The sequence below is a fragment of the Globicephala melas genome, chromosome 21 (genome assembly GCF_963455315.2).
Source record: "Globicephala melas chromosome 21, mGloMel1.2, whole genome shotgun sequence".
Taxonomy (NCBI): Eukaryota; Metazoa; Chordata; class Mammalia; order Artiodactyla; family Delphinidae; genus Globicephala; species Globicephala melas.
This window is the reverse complement of record NC_083334.1, coordinates 11455710-11474737: the sequence shown is the minus strand read 5'-3', so window position 1 is coordinate 11474737 and position 19028 is coordinate 11455710. Positions and strand designations below refer to the sequence as shown.

Below are 19028 nucleotides of genomic sequence, written 5' to 3'. Positions count from 1 at the left end.
GTTTGCTGCCATTTGATGTTTTCACGCGTCTCTCCCGGTGACACGTGACAGCTTGAAGAAATGGCAGAGTCTCTTAGGGGTGAGTGCCCGCAGGTGAAAAGGTCCCTGTAATGGCAGCATACAAGCTTCCCTTTATTTTGTGTCTTGGACAGCTTTTCCCTAGGACGTGCCTCTGAGGGGTCTTGGAGGACCCACGCCTCTTGTACTCTGGGGGAACACTGGGCAGAGCGGCTGCGGCCCTGCCCTGCCTGTCCCCCCCCTCGGGCTCCCGCATGGACGGTCCACCCGTTGGGGATGGCCCCCGGTAGGGCCTGTGCGCCCCTCCTCCGGGCCAGGCCCCGTCCACCTCCCCTGCTGCTGCTCTGACCTTTTGTTGCCTTGTGTGAACTGCCTCCACAGCATGGTGAGCTCTGAGCCTTGGAAAACATTTCTGTATCTCCAGAGTGAGTGTAAAATCTATGGGCATCATTTTGAAGAGTTTTAAACAATTATCTGAATTGCTGACTTAGTGTGAAACATCAGTGCTTTTTAAAAGTTTTCAAATGGCTGCTTTACAACCAAAACGAATGAGACGTTTCTCTGGGCAGAGGACACAGAACATCAACTCCTGAGCGACATTCCGCTGCGGAGGCGCTCGGGACCCTGAGTCCCCTCTGGTCCCACCCGGTCCTTCCCGCCGGCGGCTCCTCAAGGAGAATTCCTGGCGCGTTTTCCCTTCAGGTTACAGGAAGCAGGGCTGTTTGCCCTGTAACAGGACGGCCGTTGTTTTACAAACCTATGGGTGGACTTTTTACTCACAAAGGGAATGTTTAGAATAACAGCTGTAAACTGCAAACCCACTTGCTCTTACTTTCCTCCAAGTGCAGTAGTTACGTGGGAATACAGCCAGCGTTCAGCTCTCTGAAGTCAAAGGCTGAAACGTCAGGGCCTCGCCTGGGGCCCTGATACCCCCGCACACCCCCCAGCTGTGCAGCTGTCACAGGCCACGCGCTGCCACGAGGTGACAGCAAGCTTCCCTGGAACATCTTCCGCTCCAGCGTTGGGCTCGAACATTTCCCCAGGATGGACTCGGTACAAATTCCCATCAGTAAGTACCCAGCGTCCGACATTTCTGAGAAGAGGACCACGCAGTCCCTGTAGGGCGGAGCCTTCGGACTCTCTTTGCCCCAAAGAGCAGGGGTGTTGCTCTCCTATCACAAAGCCTGGAGGCGGGTGTTCTCAAGGAAGGACACTGTTGCTCTCTTTCCGCGTTTTAGCTCCAAGGCACTGGCGTCTTCTCAGGCCCGTTCCCCCTGGTTAGAGGATGGGGGCCAACCTCGCGGGAGAAACCAGAGGGCCTCTCCTCACACGGCCCTCCTTTTGCAGGTTTGAAGCACCCCCCCCCCCATGAAAACCATGTCGGAGTGCTGGCCGGGTGGCGCCGAGCCCTCGGATAAAGTGGTCACTCAGAGGAGAACAAAACCGCCAGAAAGGCCAGCGGTCACTCCTGGGCGGGGCTAAGCCCCGTGCATCACCCAGGAAGGGCGCTCGGAAACGAAGCTGGGCTCTGAGGGTGGGTCCGGGGTCTGTGCTCCAGCCAAGCCTGAGACAGGGAGCCCTCATCACTTCAGAACGAGAGACTGACCGTGCGCATGGACACGGCCAGACCAGGTGCAAAAAGTGGAACCCTGACCCATAGCCTGCCGCAACCAGCCCATGGAACCAGCCCGCCCTCTGCACTCACCTGCCCAGGGCCCAGCCCCTCACCTGTGGTCACCTGCCCAGGGCCCAGCCCGCCCTCTGCACTCACCTGCCCTGAGACCAGCCCGCCCTCTGCACTCACCTGCCCAGGGCCCTGCTGAGGTCAGGCTGCGTCTCCAGCAAACAGTCCAGGAAGCCCAACACCAGGCCCACGACAGTCGACCAAGCAGCCAGGACTGGATCGTCAAAGACCGCTGCCCTGATTCAGTCCCTGCTTCCCCCTGAGGACCAGCCAGAGACAGCCTTTTACTTGTTTGTAGAAAATAATCTGCAGCAAATGTCACCTAAAATGCCCAGCCAGCCCAGAGCCCATCCTGGACACCCCGCGGATGGACAGACGGTGACCCGGGGCACAGGGAGGTGGCTGTCGCCATGCTCTGTCCCTGCTGGGCTCCTCAAACGGTGTTTCTTTGTCCAGGCACAGAAGGAGGCTTTTCCAGGCACCGCTGGGACCTGTGTCCCCCAAGCAGCTAAGACAGTGGCATGCAGCCCGAAAGTTGATGAACCCGACTGTCTGGCTTGTGGTTACTAACGTTCCACCCCTCCCTGTCGCTCCTCTCCAGGGAAAGCTGTGTCGTGCAGACCTCAGTGCTGGAACGCGGGCCCTCCCTCAGGCCAGCGCATTTATCCACGTGTGACCTCGGCAGGGACCCAGCCCCGCGAGGCTCCGGCCGTGACAGACGCTGAGGGGCCGCAGCCCCCGCCCCTGCAGGGCCTCGGCGCCCAGCCTGGTGGACAGACAGCCCAAGCTCAGACGTTTTCCCACAAAACGGGGTCAGCAGGGAGATGGACGGACTGTAGCCCCTGGCCCAGAGATGATCACAGAAGTGCCGCGTGTCCCGACGGGGCGTTCGCTGCACACAGCGCGGGAGCATCCTGCCCCGAGGCCGCGGGCAGCTCAGAAACCCTCACGGGTCCCCTAGCTCTGGGGTCGCCAAGTGGGCTGCCGGCTGCAGTGCTGGCCCCTCACGTCCCCTCCGCAGACAGGGCCCCAGAGAGGAGGTGGCGGGCGCAGGAACCCTGGTGCTCTGGACATAATGTCCCCCAAGTGCACCCCCGGGTGGGAGTGAGGAGGGGGGCGCCCGAGGTGGGATCAGTGCTCTTGTAAGAAGAGGCGGAGGTCAGGCGCCGTCCTCAGGCCAGGAAGAGGCCTCACCAGGAACGGAATCCCAGCCCCTGCCTCTGTGTCTGGGCAGCCACGCGGGTTCCAAGCAGATCTGAGCCGCACGGAGCACCTGACCCATTCGGATGCTTTAACTTTCGTGTTTCTGTTGTCACTCTCACCGCAGCCTTTGCCATTTGTGTATTTGTGCCTCCCCACGTTGCTTGGATGAGGCCATCTAATGATTTATCTACTCTGTTTTCCAAAGAATGTTTGTCACCCCCTTTCCCTTTTATCTGTAGTAATTCCTTCCCTCTGCGTCCCTTCAGATTACTTTTTGTTCTTTCCCCAGCTTTTTGAGTCACATGCTTAATTAATCTATCCTCAGTCATTCTTTTTTATTATTACAAGTGTCTGAAGCTATGAATTTTCCTCTTCTGGCTGGATTTTTTGTTGACCTCAACGATTTATTCTAAACTAATATGAAAGCAAAAATGCCTGTTAGTAAATGTGATTTCTATGAAAAGGGGACAAAGGAGGGAAGATAAGTCACAATACAAATAGCAAGGACCCATCATTGTGGAAGCTGGGCAGGGACTATGGGGGTATTTGTACTGCCCTCTTCTCTAGGAATTGTTTTAAATTTTCAATGATGAAACTCTGTTTTTAAAATTCAGTATCGTACTGACACAGGAACATTTTCACAGACGAATGGAACAAGGAGAGTTTAAACAGTGACCCAGATAGACGATCCAGGAGACATCACAAAGCAAGTGGGGAATCGTGGGTCATTTAGTCTGTGTGAGGAGAAAATGACTGCATGGGTAAAAGGAGCACTAGTGCCTCATTACAACCTTGATGCAAAGGTAGGCTCCAGACAGACTAATTCTCAAACGGGAAAAGTGAAAGTAGGACAGTCATAGGAAGGCTCTTTACAGGTGGGGAAAGCCTTTTAAACAAGAATCCCAAAACAATCCATAAAGTTGAAAGAAAGACAGAACTTACGTCAACCTCAGCAACTTATATTCAGTGAAGTTTACCCTAGACTCACGCCATGCGTATGTCACACAACCAGGATAATATTATATTAAAATATACAAGGAGCTCCCGCAAATCATCCAGAAAAAGACAAAGAACTCAACAGAAAAATTTGCAAGTGATTTGGAATGGCAATTGTGGTGGGCGTAATGAGCACAGCTCCCCACTCAAAGGAGTTCAGGTCCCAATGCCCAGAATCTACGACTATGTCATCACATGAGAGGGACGCTGCAGGTGTTATTCACCCTGGATCGTCTGGGTGGGTCCAGTGTAATCATGAGGGTCCTTCTAACAGGGGGGTGGACGTCAGAAAGGAGCCGTGAGGACAGAACAGGCAGAGAGGCTCGGGGCCACCGTCCAGGAGTGTGGGCGCCTCTAGAAGCTGGAAAAGCCAGAGAAGCCGATTCTCCCCGGAACCCCCAGGGGAAACCCATTTTTAGGCTCCACCCTCAGACCTGCAGCAGAATAAGAGTGCTGTGTCTGTGGGAACTTGTCGTGGCGGCCACAGGAAACTGCTACCGGGTGCACAGAAGAGGGAACACGGATGCTTCGTGGGCAGAATTCCTCTAAGTCCCGGGAGGTAAGAGAAACGCAGCACTAACTAGCAACCAGACACCATGCTACACCCATCGGTTCTGAAAAGCTTGGAAAGTTGGACCCCGTCGGATGCTGGTGACAACAGTAGGGGCGGAGGAAGTTCTGGCACAGCCATCAGCGGTAACGCAAGGGCAGCCGGCCCAGGTGCAAGAGGGGACGCGTCCAAGGACACATATCACCTGCAGGTCGGATGCACTGGAGGGAACCCAGGTGTTCACACAGTACATGGACAGATGTTTAAAACGTGGAGACAAAAAAGGAGTCAAAGAAGAACGGTGTCAACCATTCCGGCCATCCATGAAATTAACACATACACACGGAGTGCCCCAGAGCCACTCGGCAAACATTTCCTGGGGTGCACAGTGTGTTCAGAACACCAGCGACGGGGCAGATGGAAATCCCCACCCCTGGGAGCTCACACTCCACACACACATTTGAGGGCGGATTTCAAGCCCACAGCAGGCAGGGCCATGATGAGTGGAGATGGACAGGGGCCTCGAGTGAAGGGGACGAATCCAGAAACATGGGAGGGAGAAGCCGGGACAGCGGCAGAAATGCTGTGCGCAGCCCTCTGCTCCGGAGACTAGACGAACAAATGAGGGTAGAAAATACACAGCCTGGAGCCCGAGGGAACCCCACCCTCCGGCGGTGTCTGAGCAGGGGTTCCCGCCCCTGCACTGCTGGCGTTTCCCAGGCCTGATGGCAGACCGTGCATGTGCGTCGGCCTCCTGCAGGCTGACCCAGTCCCCACAGACAACCAAACAGCCTTGGTGTCTGCTTCAAGCCATGACCACCCTCCTCCCGGATCTCAGGACACAGGAGCCCGAACCCCTCCTTGGGCGACACACCCCTGTACGCAGCCCATGGACTCAGGTGCCTGAGTCCACACAACGTTACCCACTGACCTGATGGGTAAACCATACACGCTGGGTGTGCCCCAGCTCACACACAACTTGCTTGTGGTCCTTGAAGCCTGTCAAGTCCACAGGCACCACTGGCCGGTGGCCCGAACAGAAGCAGCTGCCACAGGTGGACGCAGGGACCACAGGGGGATGAGAATGAACCACATTTGTAATGACTGTGGGTCATAAGTTGTGTTTCCCATGTATCGTTAACCTTGACTCCCGCTTGGACATGAAGAATTTTCATTTTTACTTCAATCTTTTCAGGGAATCAAAAAGTCATAAATTCCCACCTGGTGCAGCCTTGGCTTATCAGTCAAATTTCCCCCCAGATTATAGTTTACATGTATAGAGAACTTTCATCCTGGAATCCGGTGACGAGCTGTCTTTTCATGGCTCTGTTGCTGTGGCAGAACAGACCCGTCTCCAACAGCTTGAAATCGCTTCCAGAGCGCTGGGAAGGGAAGTAAACTTCCAACGTTTTCTACAAAGTGCATATAACATTAGTGATTAAAACCTAAAGACTGCACCAAATGAAAATACAGGTTTTCAACAACCCACCTATAAACATCAATATAAAAATGTAAATGAAATATAGAAACAAAGTTAATAGCACATTAGTAATAACGCAAGGTGATCAAGGAATGCTAGGATGGGTCTATAACAGTTATCTATTCATATAATTCATTGTATTAATAATCCGAAGAAGAAATTCTATGGTCATCTTCAGAATTGTTAAAAAAGTATTTCTAAAAACATTCTTTAAAATAACATCGAATAGGGCTTCCCTGGTGGCACAGTGGTTGAGAGTCTGCCTGCCGATGCAGGGGACACAGGTTCGTGCCCCGGTCTGGGAAGATCCCACATGCCACGGAGCGGCTGGGCCCGTGAGCCATGGCCGCTGAGCCTGCGCGTCCAGAGCCTGTGCTCCGTAATGGGAGAGGCCACAACAGTGAGAGCCCTGTGTATCACAAAAAAACAAAAAACAAACAAACAAAAAAACCCCGAATAAAATGAAATAGATGAATGTTTCCTTACCATTAAGAAATATATCAAGTATAAAATACATTCTCATGCTTCATAGGAGAGTACTTCCACTGAAATCAAGAAAAAGCAAACATACCCAGTACTAGCACCATTGTATAACATTATACTGGAGGTACCAGTCCATGCAATTGGATATAAAAGAAAGAAAACACAGTATAAAAATTAGGCAGGAGGAGATAAAATTATCTACAGACTCTAAAATTGTATATCTGGATTTTCGTTAGGGTGCCAGAACATCTGATGTGGAAAGACGAGTAGTAATCAGATGGCGCTGGGACACCAGGATACCCACCAGGGAAGGAGGAGACGAAGGAAGGAAGGAAGGAAGGAAGGGTGGAACCGGGTGGTGACAGCCACGCAGCGGAGACCGGGTGTGGGGGGGGGCGGGCCAGAACCGCTGGGTCACCCGATGCTCTCGACTTAACAGCAAGTCAGAAAGCGTGTGGCTAACGTGGTGGTGGCTTCATAGAAATCTGAGCAAATAACAACACAAATGCAACAGTTACGAGCTCCAAAGGGCAACAGAATGCACATGAAGGCGACCACGGTGCTCTCTGTGGCTCAGCAGATGCAGCCCTGCAGGACCACGGCCACGACCACGGCCAGGTGGACACGGAACGCCCAACCTGGCATAACCTGAGCTGGTGACTGCTGCCCCAGGAGGGTGGGGAGCAGAGGGAATGAGGCCCCATTGCTCATCCAGGGAAATGGGGAGGGGGCGGGGATGAGGGGAAGAAGTGGGGGCACAGGTGCGATCAGGCGGAGGGAGGGGCTGTGGGGGCTGAGGGGTGGTTTGTGTCCTGCTCTGAGCACCGTGCTCCAGGACCAGAGTGAAGCCTCTGTGCTCAGAGTGAGAAGCTGGTGCTCAGGTGAAGCAGCAGCTCATGAGATGAGCATTACTGTGTCTCTTCCAGCTCAGGACCCGCCAGGGGGGAGCTTGCTCACCACCTCCATCTCATCCAACCAGCGTCGGCCAGAAAACCCAGCACAAAGGGTGCCAGGGTGTCGTCCGACGTCGGGTGGACAGGGCATGAAATCCGTTATTCCCAGGAGCTCACTCTTCACCCTGGTACTTCCTGCGTCCATATTAGTGGTGCAGAGAAACTTGTGGAAACACAGACGTGATAAAAGATGCCAAATACACAAGAGCTTTAGAAAAGTGTGTTGACGCTACAGACTCACGAGGATCGGGTAAAAAGGTTTTAAATATTAATTTTTTAAAGCTTGTACTTTTCACAGTTCACAAAGTACTGTCATAAATATTATCTTCACATGATGACATGATGGGCATTTGTCCACCTTGTGGGTCAACAGACTGAATCTCAGGGCATCTAAAAGATTAATTCTGGGACTTCCCTGGTGGCACAGTGGAAAAGAATCTGCCTGCCAATGCAGGGGACACAGGTTCGAGCCCTGGTCCGGGAAGATCCCACATGCCGTGGAGCAACTAAGCCCGCGGGCCACAACTACTGAGCCTGCGCTCTAGAGCCCACGAGCCACAACTACTGAAGCCCATGTGCCTAGAGCCCATGCTCCGCAACAAGAGAAGCCACCACGATGAGAAGCCCACGCACCGCAATGAAGAGCAGCCCCTGCTCGCCACAACTAGAGAAGGCCCGCGCAGAAACAAAGACCCAATGCAGCTAAAAATAAATAAATAAATAAATAAAGAGATTAATTCTGGGCCCCCAGCAAACTGTGGTCACGGTGGGTCCTCACACCGAACTCTCCTCTGCCGATCCAGACTCTTCCCAGAACACAGGTCACCACACAGCACAAGACCCCAAAGCCTCAGAGGGGATGGACAGACTCAGGGAGGCCCTGGGGACAGGGGGAGGGGAGGGGACTCAGGGAGGCCCTGGGGACAGGGGGAGGGGAGGGGACTCAGGGAGGCCCTGGGGACAGGGGGAGGGGAGGGGACTCAGGGAAGCCCTGGGGACAGGGGGAGGGGAGGGGACTCAGGGAGCCCCTGGGGACAGGGGGAGGGGAGGGGACTCAGGGAGTTCCAGGGGTGGGGGTGGGGAGGGGACTCAGGGAGCCCCTGGGGACAGGGGGAGGGGAGAGGACTCAGGGAGCCCCTGGGGACAAAAGGAGGGGGAGGGGACTCAGGGAGCCCGTGGTGACATGGGGAGGGGAGGGGACTCAGGGAGTTCCAGGGGTGGGGGTGGGGGCCAGGGGAGGAGCAGGGGGGTGGGCAGAGAGGAGGGTCTGCCTGCATCAACCGGCACCAAGTTGTCCCTCACACGGGCCCCACGTTTCCCAAGTCGGCCCCAATGGGGCTTCTGACGGACCCTAACCCTCCAGTATCATCAGACGTCCTGGGCCTTCCCACACCGACCGCAGACACTGTCCAGCTCCCAGAACTCCTTCCAGGGCAACCACGTGGACGCCACCTCGGGCCTAAGCCGACTCTCTCCCCTCTCCCCTGCTGTCCTGTCCCCCCCGCCAGAGCAGCACACGCAGGCGTCCAGGCCTCAGACACGCAGCACAGGGCTGGGAAGGGGCCTGGCCAGCCAGCTCTGCCCCAGGAATGAACCCCAGCCCCGGAGGGGTCCCTGCACCTTCGTTCATTCTGTTTGTCTAGGGCAGCAACTGCAATATTTGCTGAGGGGAAGCTCCACACAGAGTCAAACCCACGATTAGTGATTCAGAGATAGTTACGGGCATCCTAGAGGAGGCTTTCAGGGAGGGCAGGAGGGAGGGGAGACGGGAGACAGAGATGGACACGAGAGACCGGAGTGCTTTTGCTGACAGTCTGCCTCTGCCTCTGTCTCTGTCTGTCTCTCTGCCTCTGTCTCTCTCTCTCTGTCTCCCTATCTCTCTCCCGCCCCCATCCTCTCAAGGCTGCACACAGACCAGTGGTTTCTGACAAGAAGTGTCCCTTAGGATCAGGGGAGCAGTGTCCCCGCCGCCCTGAGGTATCACCCAGGCCCCGGAGTCAGGATCCCTGAACCCAGAGCCCAGCGGGAGGACTGGGAAACCAGGGTCCTGAAGCTGAGAAACTCGACTCAGATGTCAGTGGGGCTGGGGGGCGGGGCCTTGTCCCCTCACGGCTCTGGTGACAGCTCCAGGCGGGCAGTGGGCACGCAGCCCAGCCTCCAGACCCGATGGCTCAGTGCAGGTCAGAGGATGGAGGGAGGTCAGGGCTGCAGAGAGGCCCCAGCTTCCAGCCCCAGGGCTGGCCCATCGCAAACGTCCTGTGAGCTGACCTCCTTCCTGCTGCTCTGGCCTCGGGAAATTTCCTTGTTTGGGGAAGAAGACAGCCACCCCCAGGCCAGCTCTGCCCTCTGAGGCTCGAGGAAGGCACCCCTCTTTCCTGTGACAGCCCCCCAGGAACTTGCGACAGTCACGCCCCTTCTGAGATGGATCTGCCTTCCACCAAATTCTAGGCCACCACGCATCATGGGTTTAATGAGACTTCACTGCATTACGATTCACGGCAGCAAAAATGACACCACAGAAAAAACAAACCAGTCTCTCCTGGCTTCTGTGGAAATGGGAACAGGACTTCCTACACACAGCTGAGGCTCCACGAAACTCAAAGGATTTCTTTTTTTTCTGGTGCAACCACAGCGGATGTTCCAGAGATGACTCTTGAGAGCACTTTAGAATCTCCAGATTGAAAAAACACTTAACGTGCTTTAGAGGAAGTATATGTCATATTTTCATTGTATCTAACACCTTTCAAAATTAGATGAGCGAAGGCTACGTAGACAGGAATTTAGCAATTTATCTTTTTAATTAACTTTTGATTTTGGAGGTAATAGTACATTCACAGGTGGTCATAAGAATGCAGGGAGGCCAGGTACGCTCTACCTGGCTTCTTCCAGCAGGAGCATCGTGAAACCACAGCCCACCGTCCACCCAGACGTGGGCCTCCATCCACAATGGACCTGGAGTGGCCACCCCGGGAGGGGCAGACCTCCGCGCTGCCCTCACCCCCGCCCCGGCGTCCATTTCCACAGTTTCGTCACCTCAAGAACACGACGTAGTGGAGTCCTGCGTCTCTAACCGTTGGGCTAATGCTTTCCAACAGCAGGACTCCCTGGAGATGCGCCAGGTTGTCGTGGGTACCACATCCATCCCCTCTGCTGTGCGTGGAATCCCGTGGAATCCGTGGAAGGATGTGGCACACTCTGGTTACCCTTCAGCCACTGAAGGGCTCCTGGGTTGTCCCCAGTGCCCGGCCCCTGTGAGCGAAGCTGCTATAAACTGCTGTGTGCAGGCTCTGTGAAGTCGCCAGCCTCCATTTCTCTGGGATGAGTGCCCAGGACCGTGGCCGCTGCATCTAGGGTAATCACAAGTTTAGTTTTTAAAGGACCTGCCAGGATGGTTCCACAGTGTCTGCAGCATGTCACACCCCCGCCAGCATGAGTGTGAGCCAGGGCCCCAGGCCCACGTGTGCAGGGCTGTCGCTGCTCACTTAGCTCCTCTGATGGGTGTGCAACGCTTTCTTGCTCTGGTTCCACCTCGCATTTCCCTCCTGGCTAACGAGGGTGAACATCTTCCCACAGGCTGACTTGACATCTGCAGATCCTCTGTGGCGAAATGTCTCTTCAGATCTTTTGCTCATTTTCGAATTGGACTTTTTTTTTTTTTCTGTTGAACTTTGAGCATTTTTATATATTCTAGGTATCAGTCTTCTGTTGGATCTATGGTTTGGGAATATTTTCTCTCATTCTGCAACTTGTTTTTCCATCTTCTTAGGAAGAGCTTTCACAGAGCAAAAGTTTTAAAATGTTGATGAAATCCAATTTGTAAATTGTTTCCTCTATACTTTTGGTGTCAAGTGTAAGAACTCTTTGCCTAACTCTAGATCCCAAAGATTTTGTCCTGTATTTTTTCCCAAAATTTTTATAGTTTCATGTTTTACATTTTAGTCCATGATCCACTTTGAGTTAATTGTTGAATGAGGTGGGACACTTGGGTTGAAGTTCATTTTCTTGCCTGTACATGTCCAGTTGTTCCAGTAGCTTTTGTTGAAAAGGCCATCTTTGCATCCTTGTCAAAAATCAATTGGGTGTATTTGTGTGGGTTTATTTCTGGGTTCTCTGTCCTGGTCCCTTGATCCATGGGTCTGTCCCTCAGCAAATATCACACAGTCCTGATTACTGTAGTTACCAAATAAGTTCTTGAGACTGGATAGAATGATTCCTCTCACTTTATTCTCTTTTCTTTTCAAAATTGTCTTAGCTATTCTAGTTTGCCTTTCCGTATAAATTTGAGAATAATCTTGTCTATATCTCAAAAAAATCTTGTTGGGATTTTGATAGAAATTTTGTTAAAACTGTATATCAATTTTGGGAGAACTGACATCTTAACTATGTTCAGTCTTCCAATCCATTAATAACATCTCTGTTTATTTAGATCTTCTTTGATTTCTTTTATCAGTGTTGTGTAATTTTCAGCATACAAGTCCTATAGATGATGTGTTACATTTACACACAATTTTTAAATTATTATAAATGGTATTGCATTATAATTTTGGTGTTCATTGCTAGTATACAGGAATACAATTGATTTTTTTTTTTTCCTGCACTGTGCGGCTTGTGGGATCTTAGTTCCCTGACCAGGGATCGAACCCAGGCCCTCAGCAGTGGAAGCACTGAGTCCTAACCACCAGTCCGCCAGGGAATTCCCTACAATTGATTTTTGTATGTTTATCTTGAAATGAACCTTACTTGGTCATTAGTTTATAATTCTTTTAATATATTGCTGACTTCTATTTGCTAATATTTTGTTAAGAATTTTTCATCTATATTCATGAGGGATGTTGGCCTGTAGTTTTCCTTCTGTGTACTGTCTGTCTGATTTTTGCATCAGGGCAATACTAGCTTCATAAAATGAATTAGGAAGTATTCCCTCTTCTATTTTCTGAAAGAGATTTTGTAGGATCTGTGTTAATTTTTTTATAAGTATTTGGTAGAATTCTCCAGTGAAACCATGTGGCCTGGAGACTTCTTTTAGGGGAGCTTTAAAATTATGAATTCAATTTCCTTAATAGTTATAGGGCTACTCAAATTATTTATTTCATATTGGGTGAATTGTGGTAGTTTACGTTTTTAGAAGAATTGGTCCCTTTCATCGAAGTTGTCAAATTCATGTGTCTGCAGTTGTTCACAGTGTTCCCTTACTGTCCTTTTGATGTCTGTGGGGTCTGTAGTGATGTCCCTGTTTCTTCCTAATGTTCATCACTTGTGTCTTTTCTCTGGTTCTTTGTCAGTCTCCGTAGAGGTCACCAGCTTTATCACATCTGAGGAGAGGTTACGGCACCACCTAGCGGATTCCCAAGGGTGGGCGTCTCTGCTCTTCCAGGCCTTGCTGGGCGTGGGCATGGGTGGGGCTGTGGCCACAGTTTTTTCTGTGGTGTTTGAGAGTCACTGTCTAAAGTTCTCTGTCTTTCTAGCCCCCCTCCCTGGATCTTTGGTTAGGAGAGCAGCCTTTGTTGGGCATTTACAGTCTGCACTCTTGGTGTCTCCAGGCCTCTGGCTTTTTCTGGGACCTATGAGACAACCCAGTTGACATTCCTCAGCTCCTGGAGTCCCTATTCCATCTCTTCTCTCCGTCTTTCAGAGTTGTCTTTTGTTTCCTTTATACACAGTGTAGGGTTTTTAGTTGAACTTAGTGCGAGGAATAGGAAAAAGTACATATTCCCATGAGCAGAAGTCCTAATAAATCATTTCTGAGGAAAGAAATTAGAGCTGTGTCCCCTTATTCACAAATAAGGATAAAGGACAGTTAAATCTTTCAGGAATGGTAAATATTTCATTTTTGGTTTTTTTGCATTATAATCTTTTTTTTTTTTTTTTTCAGTATGCGTCGTCTCACTGTTGTGGCCTCTCCCGTTGCGGAGCACAGGCTCCGGACGCGCAGGCTCAGCGGCCATGGCTCACGGGCCTAGCTGCTCCACGGCATGTGGGATCTTCCCGGACCGGGGCACGAACCCATGTCCCCTGCATCGGCAGGCGGACTCTCAACCACTGTGCCACCAGGGAAGCCCTGCATTATAATCTTTATCTTGGACGAGATCCTTTCCAGGAAGCAGCTTTACAAATGTTCCTGAATTTTTCTTCTATGTCCTGTAAGATTTCAGTTTAAACTCACACAATGAGGTTTATCCTCAAAAAATTAAAACTAGAACTATCATATAATCCATCAATTCCACTTCCGGGCCTTTATCCAAAGAAAATGAAAACACTAACTCAGATATCCGTACCCCCATGTTCATTGCAGCATTTTTACAACAGCCAAGATACGGAAATAACCAAAGCGTCCACTGAGGATGAATGGATAAAGAAGATGTGGTATATATACACAATGGAATATTATTCAGTCATAATAAAGAGGGAAATCTTGCCATTTGCAACAACATGGATGACCTTGAAGGTGTCATGCTAAATTAAATAAGTCAGACAGAGAAAGACAAATACTGTAGGATTTCATATGTGAAATGAAAAACAAAACATACCCCAATAAAGATGTTAAAACAAAAATAAAAACAAACAGGGCTTCCCTGGTGGCGCAGTGGTTGAGAGTCCGCCTGCCGATGCAGGGGACAGGGATTCGTGCCCCGGTCCAGGAAGATCCCACATGCCGCGGAGCGGCTGGGCCCGTGAGCCATGGCCGCTGGGCCTGCATGTCTGGAGCCTGTGCTCCGCAACAGGAGAGGCCACGACAGTGAGAGGCCTGCATACTGCAAAAACAAACAAACAAACAAAACAAACAAACAAACAACAAAAAACCTGAGCTCATGTATACAGAGAACAGATTGGCAGTTGCCAGAGGTGGGAGTTGGGGGGTTGGGGGGATGGGTGAAGGGGGTCAAAAAGTACAAACTTCCAGTTATAAAATAAATAAACCATGGGGTGTAATGTACACCATGGTAAGAGTGGTTAATAAAAAAAAGTTTCTTTCATTGTGCATTTTGATTTGTAAATAAAGACAGTACCTTACATCTGTATAGATTTTGTAATGGTGACATCAGATCAGACCATCTCTTAATTATTTCTGCATTCTCTTCTGTACCTCTCATAACCGATGCCCCACTGATGCTGAGTTGATTTGCAAACACCACCAATTTGGCCGTTGATTTGCACCCCTCCACCCTCTGTAAGGTCAGCAAGACACTGTGTGCTCTTCACAGAGCCAGAGAGCTGGGGCTCTGTCCCACATGAGGACCGAGTCAGGGTGCGTTAGGACTAACCCACCTGCTTTGACCCTAGGTACCATTTCATCTCCGTTCTAGCTGCTTCTCTTAGTATCTGGTGGGTTTGAAAAGAGTAGTGTGTGGTCGGCTAGATTCAGGAGACCCCAGACTGACATATGACAAGACATCCTCCCACATGGTGTGTTACGGCTTCAAGGAGATTAGACATCATGTGATCCCACGAGCTTAACCTCTGTTCTCCGTGTGCCCTTGAGGGGCGTCACTACTCCTGCTTAGAACAGAGCTGTTCCTCCTTTATCTCCTTTCTAGGCTGGTTTCTGTATAATTAAGTTTCATTTAAACATAGGGGTCTGTGGGCCAAAAATAGTTTGAAAACCACTGAGCTAATCCAACCCCTCATTTTGCTTGAGAATGCAAAAGGGGAAGTGGTTTACTCAAGGTCACAGAGGGAGGGGTCTGGTGGGGCCAGGACTAGTTGATGAAGTGGTTAACCTCGTGCCACAGCTGTCCCTGTACCGGTGCCCCCGCTATGATTAGACCTTAGATGCCATGTGGATTCCCCCCTACCCCAGCTCCACCATCACTCACTCCACCTAACACAGTGTACACCTAAAATCGGTCCACCTGGATCGCTGTGAGGGCCTGCTTGCTACCCGATGTCATCCTGAACTCCAGCCGTCCTAAGACAAGAGCTCCCCACCCACGCAGCATGGTCACCCGGCAGTGACAGTCACGCAATTACAGAGCCCTGGGGGCTCAGAGCAGCAGCCCCTCTCGCCCTCATGCCAAGGCTTCTGAAGCAGATGTGATGGACTTGGGAAAACAAAGGACATAAGCCCCAAAGCAAAAAACAAAAGACGACTATTGCCTAAGACCCTCCAACCTCACCCAAAACAATGAAAAAAAACAACCACTTAACCCTCGCAAAGTGCTGAGGAGAAGTGAGTGCACAGAACACTGCTCTGTGCAGACAAGAGAATCTGTGAACTTGCAGGTGGACGAGCAGCGATTCTCTACCTGGAAACACACCCCGCGGTCCACAGAATCCAAGAGAGTCAAGCGCGTCCTCATGGCTGGTTCCCTGGAGCTTATTCCACAGCAGTGGAGTCAAAACAACGGGGTGCTTTCTTGTGTCCTTTTCTCAGGTAAAACCACACTGTTACCTGTGTAATGACTTCCTTGAACTAGAGACACACACATGAATCTGTCCAACATCTGTTCTCATTTTAGTGTCAGCTCTTTGGGGCACGTGTCTTGGTGTTCTGTGTAATAACAGGAAACACGGTCCCTTGATTTTCTGGGACAGTGACAACTTCAAACGTTCCTTTCTATTGTCCCCAAAGTACAGTTATACTTGTGAAACTATGTATCTTATTTAAATAAAACATAATGAACCACTTTTATTGTTTTTTTAATGATTAAAGAGTCATATTCTCATTGCATAAAAATAAGAAAATTCAATAAAGTATAAATAAAGAAGAAAATCAAAACAGTCCATAATCCACTATTCAGAGGCGACCATAATTAACATTTTGGTATACTTTTCCAATGTTTATACATATAATTGGAGTCATACTGTATGTATGCAATAGTTTTTTGTTTAAATAGTGTGTTTAATAGTTTGTTTAAATTTTAATAGACTTTATCTTTTAGATCAGGTTCACAGAAAAATGGGCCAGAAAGTTCCCACATACTCCCTCTCTCCCTCCAGTTTTCCCTATAATTTACATCTGTTATTAGTATGGTTGGTTATCTGTTGCTGTTGATGAACCAATACTAATGTATCATTATTGACTAAAGTGCATAGCTTACATTAGGGCTCCCTCTTGGTGTTGTACATTATGTGGGTCTGGACAAACATATAATGACATGTATCCATAATTACAATATCATACAGAGTCGTTTCACTGCCTTAAGAATCCTCTGTGCTCCACTTATTCATCCCTCCTTCTCCCCAGCCCCTGGAAACCACTGATCTTTTTCCTGTCTCCATACTTCTGGCGTTTTCCAGAATGTCTTATAGTTGGAATCACACAGTCTGTAGGCTTTTCAGATTGGCTTCTTTCCCTTAGTAATATGCATTTAAGGTTCTTCTGTGTCTTTTCATGGCTTGAAGGCTCATTTCTTTTTAGCCGAATAATAGTCCATTGTCTGGCTGCACCACAGTTTATTTATTCATTCATCGACTGAAGGACATCTTGGTTGCTTCCAAGTTTTGGCAATTATGGATAAAGCTGCTTTAAACATCTGTGTGCAGGGTTTTGTGTTGGACATAAGTTTTCAATTCTTTTGAGTAAAAATCAGGAAATGTGATTACTGAATGATAGGGTAAGAGTATGTTTAGTTTTGTAAAAAACAAAACTATCTCCTAAAGTGGCTGCACCATTTGCATCCCCACCAGCGATGATGAGAGTTCCTGTTGCTCCACATCCTCACCAGCATTTGGTGTTGTCAGTGTTTTCAATTTTAGCCAGGCTGATAGGTGTGTAATGGTAGCTCTTTTTTTTTCAATTTGCCATTCCCTAATGACTTAGGATGGGTAAACATCTTTTCATATGCTCATTTTCCATCTGAATATCTTCTTTGATGAGGTGTCTGTTCAGATCTTTTGTTCATTTTTTTAATTGGCTTGCTTGTTTTCTTATTGTAGAGTTTTAAGAGTTCTTTGTACATCTTAGATACAAGCCCTTTATCAGATATGTGTTTTGCAAAGATATTCTTCCAGTCTGTGGCTTGTCTTTTCATTCCCTTAACAGTATATTTCATAGAGCAGTTTTTAATTTTAATGAAATTAAACTTGTCAAATTTTTTTTCATGGATCATGCTTTTGGTATAGCTAAATAGTCACCACCAAACCCAAGGTCACCTGGATTATCTCCTATGTTATCTTCTAGGAGTTTTATAGTTTTGCTCTTTACACTTAGATCTCTGATCTATTTTGAGTTAATTTTTGTAAAGGGTGTAAAGTCTGTGTCCAGATTACTTTTTTTGCATGTGGAAGTCCAGTTGTGTCAGCACCATTTGTTGAAATGACTATTCTTTCTCCATTGAATTGTTTTTCTTCTTTGTCAAAAATCTGTTGACTATATTTGTGTGGTTCCATTTCTGGGATATTATTCTGTCCCATTGATCTATTTGCCTACTCTTTTGTCAATACCACACTGTTGTGATTACTGTAGTGCTATAGGAAGTCTTGAATTCAGGGAGTGTTAGTCATTTAATTTTGTTCTTCTCCTTCAATGTTGTGTTGGCTGTTCTGGATTCTGTCTATTTTTTGTTTGTTTGGCTGGGTTTTTGTTTGTTTGCTTCTCTCTATAAACTTTAGAACCAGTCCATCAATATCCTCAAAATAACAGGATTTTGGTTGGGATTGCATTGAATCTATAGATCAAGTTCTGAAGAATTGACATCTTGACACTATTGAATCTTCCTATCCATGTACATAAATTATCTCTCCATTTATTTTTTCTTTGATTTCTTTCATTAGAATTTTGTACTTTTCCTCATATACATCTTGCACATATTTAGTTAGATTTATTCCTTAAGCATTTCATTTTGGGGGTGAAAATGTACATGAATCATATTGTGTATTTAATTTCAAATTCTACTTGTTCATTGCTGATATATGGAAAACAATTTAGTTTTTTATGTTAACTTTGCATCCTGCAACCTTGCTATAATCACTTATTAGTTCCATGAGTTTTTAAAAATTATTCTTTGGGATTTTTCTACATAGACGATCATTTCATCTGTGAACAGACAGTGTTATGTCTTCCCTCCCTATCTGCATATGGCTTATTTCCTTTTCTTTTCTTATTGCATTGGCTAGGACTTCCAGCATGATGTTGAAAAGCAGTGGCAAGATGGGGCATCCTTGCCTTGCTCTTGATCTTAGCTGAAAGACATCCAGTTTCTCACCATTAAGTGTGATGGCAGGGACTTCCCTGGTGGCGCAGTGGTTAAGAATCCACCTGCCAATGCAGGGGACACAGGTTCAAGCCCTGGTCCGTGAAGATCCCACATGCCACAGAGCAACTAAGCCCGTGTGCCACAACTACTGAGCCTGTGCTCTAGAGCCCATGAGCCACAACTACTGAGCCCACATGCCACAACTACTGAAGCCCACGTACCTATAACCTGTGCTCTGCAACAAGAGAAGCCACCGCAGTGAGAAGGCTGAGCACTGCAACGAAGAGAAGCCCCAGCTCGCAGCAACTAGAGAAAGCCCATGCACAGCAACGAAGACCCAATGCAGACAAAAATAATTAAATAAAAAATAAATAAATTTATTAAAAAAAAAAAGTGTGATGGCAGCTGTAGACATTTTGTAGGTAGAGAAAGTTCCCCTCTATTCCTAGTTTGCTGAGGGGTTTTAGCATGAATGTTGGGTTTTGTTAACGCTCTTTCTGCATCTATTGATATGATCATATGATTT

The 19028-nt window shown here is 48.7% G+C and overlaps 1 protein-coding gene across 1 annotated transcript in view; it reads right to left on the bottom strand.

Moving 5' to 3' along the window:
* Positions 1-1825: 1825 nt before the first annotated feature.
* ERICH1 (glutamate rich 1) overlaps positions 1826-19028 on the bottom strand; it is a 109318-nt gene continuing 92115 nt past the window's right edge. The window contains exon 8 of the transcript XR_004033915.3: positions 1826-1961. The gene's annotated coding sequence lies outside the window, so the exon portion shown is untranslated. The remainder of the gene's footprint in view (positions 1962-19028) is intronic.